The 6,055-nt window shown below is 45.8% G+C and overlaps 1 protein-coding gene across 1 annotated transcript in view; it reads left to right on the top strand.

Annotated features, from left to right (window-relative positions):
* Nucleotides 1-4,008: 4,008 nt before the first annotated feature.
* The window catches only part of LOC143282736 (uncharacterized), a 93,544-nt gene continuing 91,497 nt past the window's right edge, over nucleotides 4,009-6,055 (top strand). Inside the window, exon 1 of the mRNA XM_076588472.1 lies at nucleotides 4,009-5,083. The gene's annotated coding sequence lies outside the window, so the exon portion shown is untranslated. The remainder of the gene's footprint in view (nucleotides 5,084-6,055) is intronic.

Raw genomic sequence — 6,055 nt, 5'->3', positions numbered from 1 at the left:
AGCTGAATAACCCAAACTTCCTTCTTCGTCTTCTATCCCATAGTTTCAGACGTATAGAGGTACAGTTGTGATGACCTGACGACCAATTCTCCATTTCTTCCCATTTCTGGTCTCTCTCTGGACGTCGCGGTCTCCGGCCTGTCCTGTCTGTGATATTGTCCTCATACAAAAACAACAACAACAACAAAAATCTCTTTCTCTGTGATTACGTCTATCTCTCCTTGTCTTTTGCAACCCCAACCTGTATGACACGGTCAACCGTGTTCGACTATGACCATCAGAACAACAGAGGAAGTAACTGCTGTCCCGACTATATGGGCTAGAATTTGATTATAGTGGAGAATGTCTTTCCCAAGTTACATCCCCACTCTCTCGGCCAAGAGAGTTTCAGGACAGTCGGCGTTGGGATGGTTCCAAAAGGCCAACAAGCCCCCAAGGCTGCAGCAGTAAGAGCCAGTGCAATTTTGCCTCTTTGTTTGAGAGTCATCGTCCTTCACAAAAGACTAAGCTGTAAATGATTTCCCATTACAACCCCAACCTAGTTCATCCCGCAGAATCCGAACTACACACCCGAATACTCGGTGTCCACAGCCTCTCCTTTACCACCACCCCACCCCATACCCCGTACCCTCCCCCCGCCCTCACACCACAACCCCGACTCTTTCTGTCGAAGTTCCAGCGCCGACACTGAGCAATCCGGCCACAGGGAAACTTGTCAATTGTTAGCCATGAGGCCCCACAACCAGAGAAGGCCCGGCCTACAATGCACAAAGCCTCTCCTCATAATCATGGTCATATCTACCGAAGACATGACACGCACTCGTCACGTGCACAGAGGTCAGCACGAATTGTCCATGTTGGTGGAGGTCAGTGGAGAAGAGGAGGAAAATGAATCTCGGTGCCCGGGGTCACCACGAGAACAGGACGCGAAAGGTCACAGCACTGGGAACAGTGTTTGGTGGACATGTGTAAACAAAGACCGTGTGAACACCCTGGTTTCCGTTGTCCGTCCGTCCGTGTTCTTGTATCAAGTGATGTGTAACTAAGGTTATTGACTTCGGTGTCCGTTGAACGACTGGCGATTCGAAACTCGGTCTGCTGAGGCTCAAAATGAACATAATATGGACATGAGTGTGGTCATTCGAACTTATCGATCAACGTTTCTAATCAAACTGCGATCCAACGTTCAAATAATTTCTCATCGAAATTTAAAAGAAATGTGAAAAACATATGAAAAAAAAAAAAGGAGTTGCTTTGTAACGTGGACCTAAATCGGCTATTCATACACTGTACACCTGTGTCCGAGTCTGCAAAGGAGGGACTTGTGGAGATTCGGGTCTGACACGGAAATCAGTTATCTCTTTATAATTCAGCTATGAAATAATGCAGCTGGAGAGAACTCTCTGTCTCTGTCTCTCTCTGAGTGTGGGACACACAGAAGTATATATCTCTCTCGGCGTATCTAGTTGCATTCTACATGGGTGTACAAAACGGCCTAGCCCCAACCCCCACATCCCCCACCACCCTCTACAGAAAAAGAAACTATGAAAAATAAAACAACGAGAACGAAAATATTCAAACGAAGAATTTCTGATCTCTAAAGCATCACTGAGATTCAATGAGTCTCCCATACTGATCACTGCGTAATACATTAACAACAATAACAACACAACAACAAGTTTGGTTGTAAGACCTTTGGAAACAAAACTGGGCAGATGCGATATCCGAGAGGGTACAGCATGGGACCCGTAAGATCTGAGAGCCCATGGCTCGACTAAACCCCGGCAGTGTCCGTCCGTCTGTTGGGTTAAGTGTTTCCGGTCTCCGGCCCAAGTCACAACGCATGCGCAGACCTAATGGTGCCTTCACCTTTACAACTGTACTGTCACTTTGTCACTCCCTTTCACGTGAAACAGACACAGCGTTCAGGAGATCGAAATGAGTACGTAATTTAAAAACACTATAAACTGTATCAGCTTTCAGGAACAGACCTGCCTGTAATGAGGTCGGTATGAATGCGGGAGTTTTAGCCCATGGACATCGTCAACAACGACGACGACGACGAAGAAAAAGAACAAGAAGTAGTAGTAGTAGTAGTAGAAGGAAGAAGAAGAAGAAGAAGAAATAGGAAAGGTCGAGACCTAACCCAAGCGTCGACCAGGCTAACAAGGACCTATGAGGCGTCTTCAGCTCAAGGAGCTCAAATTAAAGGATAAGAGCTTTCCCTCCCCACCACCATTCTCCTTCTCACCATCTCCACTCAATTTGATACACTCTCGTGCCTGCATGCTCTGCTGATTTAATGGAGAGGGTAGGGCGGAGATAAAGGGTTTGACTGATATGTGACTCGGGACTTGGGGAAGCATGGCCCATGCATGGGCTGGGCGTGAACGCCGTTTATCTATCAGTCTCCTCCTCCTCTCCCCGGTCCTCACCTGCGAATAACTTTACATATGCCTACCCCCCGCCCCCCCCACCCCCACCCCCCCGCTCTCCCAAAAATAAAAAAAACCCCAAACAAATGAAAAATAAAACAGGAAAAACACACACACACACCCCTAGCCCCCAAAAAACAACAACAACAAACAAACAAACAAACAACAACAACAAACAACAACAACAACAAACAAACAAAACAAACAAAAACCCCCAGTTTACATACCTACTTATTCTACGGGCGAACGATCGCCTGTCATCCCAGTTTTCAGTCCTTGCGCGACGGGCGCAGTAGCCGAGTGGTTAAAGCGTTGGACTGTCAATCTGAGGGTCCCGGGTTCGAATCACGGTGACGGCGCCTGGTGGGTAAAGGGTGGAGATTTTCACGATCTCCCAGGTCAATATATGTGCAGACCTGCTAGTGCCTGAACCCCCTTCGTGTGCATATGCAAGCAGAAGATCAAATACGCACGTTAAAGATCCTGTAATCCATGTCAGCGTTCGGTGGGTTATGGAAACAAGAATATACCCAGCATGCACACCCCCGAAAACGGAGTATGGCTGCCTACATGGCGGGGTAAAAACGGTCATACAAGTAAAAGCCCACTCATGTGCAGACGAGTGAACGCAGAAGAAGAAGAAGAAGTCCTTGCGTGATTCTGCTGGCTGAGTGCCGACCGGGCTCGAGTTTAGAGAGTCCTACGTTCCAGTCCCCAGGCGGTACAATACGATGATGAACACTACAGAAGATCATGGGCCGGGCTCAGCAGAAGACTTCGGGGCCGAGGTCTGTGGATGTCCTTCTGGTCATTACGTGATGTAGTGTTTTTTGCTCAGTGCTGACCATACCACGATATATTGTTGGTGCTTTTTGGGTGTCACTACGGCTGTGTCAGCAGTTTGTGTGTGAGAGAGAGAGAGACCATCACTGTAATATATGTGATAGTAATAACAACAAGAACAACAGCGATGGTGTTAATGATAATCATTTTCAAAAAAAAGCATAACCTTCACCCTGCCCCCACGAAATAACAAACAAAACAAAACAAAACACCCCCCCCCAAAAAAAACAAAAACAAAAAAACAAACAAAAAAAAACAACAACCCAACAACAAACCCCCCCAAAACAAACAAAAAACAAAACACACAACAAAAACAACAAAACAAACAAACAAAATTAAGCTTTTGGGTGTCAACTAAAGTTTCAGCAAAGTTTAACTGGTGCGAGGTCAATTTTAGATCTGAGACACAATTACCTTCATTCAGTCCACAAGTTGGTTCAACAATCGCATGGCCGCAGTGAAATCGATGATATCAGAAGAAAATCAGATAACGTATGGTTTGACCATTGTATTGAGCAATGTTTGACGTCAGCCAAATCGCGCGTGGATTTAGCTCGAGGACTTAGTACACTCGCTGTTTGTTTGTGTTTGGGTGTCGGTGGCGACGTGTGCAGTGTAGTGTGTTGCCTCGCTGTTGAACTGATTTCATCGTGTGTGTGTGTGTGTGTGTGTGTGTGTTAAAATGGTTTTGAAATCCATCTTGTCTGTCAAGCACTTTTGGATTGCGTGCAGACACGTACATCGCCGTTCAGTCCGAACACACACACACACACACACACACACACAGACCGTAACAACCCCCTCCCACATACACACACACAGGCACTCCAAAACAATCACCCACACTGAAATACCCAGGACAAGTCGCTTATTACTTTTTAACAACGCAATCAATGACACAGTATCAGCGCTCGTTTACGAACGTTCATTTTAACCTCTTTTCAAGCGCCTCTGAAAAAGAAAATCCCAAAAAAAAAAAAGAAAAAAAAAGGTAAACCCCTCATTTTGTATCGCCGTTTCATCCCAAAGCGAGGACACGTCTCTGTGCAGAGGCGCGCGCACTGCTACCACTGCTGGAAAATGGTGAACCAGCAGAACAACATAGCTGCAGTCCGTGACTCCTTTCCTTTTTCTCTTCGCGGCAAGCGCCACCACAGCCTCTGCAGTGGTGAGTGAGAGATCAAGGGGAGTTCACGGCGAGAGGGGGTGGGAAACACAGTAGCAGCGACATAGAAACAGCGAGGATTTTCTGAACTTCAGGCGTGTAAAGTTCGTGTTGTAACACCACGACTGTGTGTACAACCTTGATAGATGCGATGACACGTATGGTGGGCAGCATATGGTTCGTGTGTCGTGTGCTCGAGTTCAGTCGACGTGTGCACGCGCGCGCTTCATGTCTGCTGTCGTCACTGTGTTTTGAAGATAGTGCTTAGAACGACGAACTCAGTCTTGCCGAACAAAGGAGAACTTTGTGTTGTGTTGAGCTTTGAAGAGGTTTCGTCAACTGTTACAGTGTGGTTTGTGTTACGTTAAAGACTCCCCCCCACCCTCTCTTCCCGACCTCAGTTACCTTCACGGAGTCTTTACTTGTCAAGTCGGTTGAAGTCTGTTCGTGTGTCGTGTTGGAAAAGCTGCTGTGTGTAGTGTTTGCCTTCTGCTTGGCTGAGTTCAGTGAAGTCCCGTTAACAGGACAAGCACGGGCCTTCAGGTGGCTTGCATTACCTCAGTGACCGCAGAACATTTTTTTTTTCATCTAAAGTTCACATCCTCGGTTCCCGGTAGTAGTATTTCTACTGATGAGAGAGGTATTTGACTTTCCTTCGTGTGTGTGTGTGTGTGTGTGTGTGTGTGTGTTGTGTTGTGTTGTGTTGTGTTGTGTTGTGTTGTGTGTGTGTTGTGTTGTGTTGTGTGTGTGTGTGTGTGTGTGTGTGTACTTGGTGTTGCTTTTCCAAAACAAAACACTACAGTTTGTTCCACTGACGCTCATTTGGTATAACTTTGTCATGAAATATAGACCGTGCGTGTAAAGAACGATATATATGTATGTCTATATATATATATATATATATATATATATGTGTGTGTGTGTGTGTGTGTGTGTGTGTGTGTGTGTGTGTGTGTGTGTGTGTAGATATATCCACAATGCCACTTGTTGCTTTTTAGATATATCCTCTTGGGGCGGTGGAGTGGTGGTGCTGGGTGTTTCGGAGGGGTGGGGTGGGTTTAGCACTTGATATTTTAAAAAGATAGGGTGTTTTTTTTTCTATTAAAAAAAGCAGAAGAAGAAGAAGAAGAAGAAAAGTGCTGAATCGGTGAATGTTTCGTTTAGAAAGTTCCGCAAAACCAGTTTGGTGTTACCATCATGTACAGAATATGTCGGATATTTATCTGCGCCTTGGGGTATTTGCTTTCCGTTCGTCCTTCCTTCCATCCTTTCTTTCTTCCTTTCTTCCTTTCTTTCTTTCTTTCTATTTTCCCCCTTTCTTTCCCGTATTTCATCTTGAAATTTCATTTTCACTGACACTTTTCTTGGCGTGTTGTTTAGTGAGGGAAAAGAGGTTGGAGGGGTAAGAGTAGGTGCGGGGAGGGGGTATGTAGGGGCGGGGCGAGGAGAGGGGAGTGAGGTAAGAATCGAAAGTGGGTGGGAGGGGGAGAGGGGAAAGAGCAATTATGTGTTTCTTACTGATGCTGAAAGATGTCGAAGAGATTGGGGGGAAAAAAGCACACAAACAAACAAACAAACAACAAAACAAAAAAAAAAGCATCTTTTCAACCAG

Source organism: Babylonia areolata, chromosome 6 (genome assembly GCF_041734735.1).
Source record: "Babylonia areolata isolate BAREFJ2019XMU chromosome 6, ASM4173473v1, whole genome shotgun sequence".
NCBI classification, from domain to species: Eukaryota; Metazoa; Mollusca; class Gastropoda; order Neogastropoda; family Buccinidae; genus Babylonia; species Babylonia areolata.
Note: the sequence above shows the minus strand (reverse complement) of the source record. Positions and strands in the feature narration are given on the sequence as shown.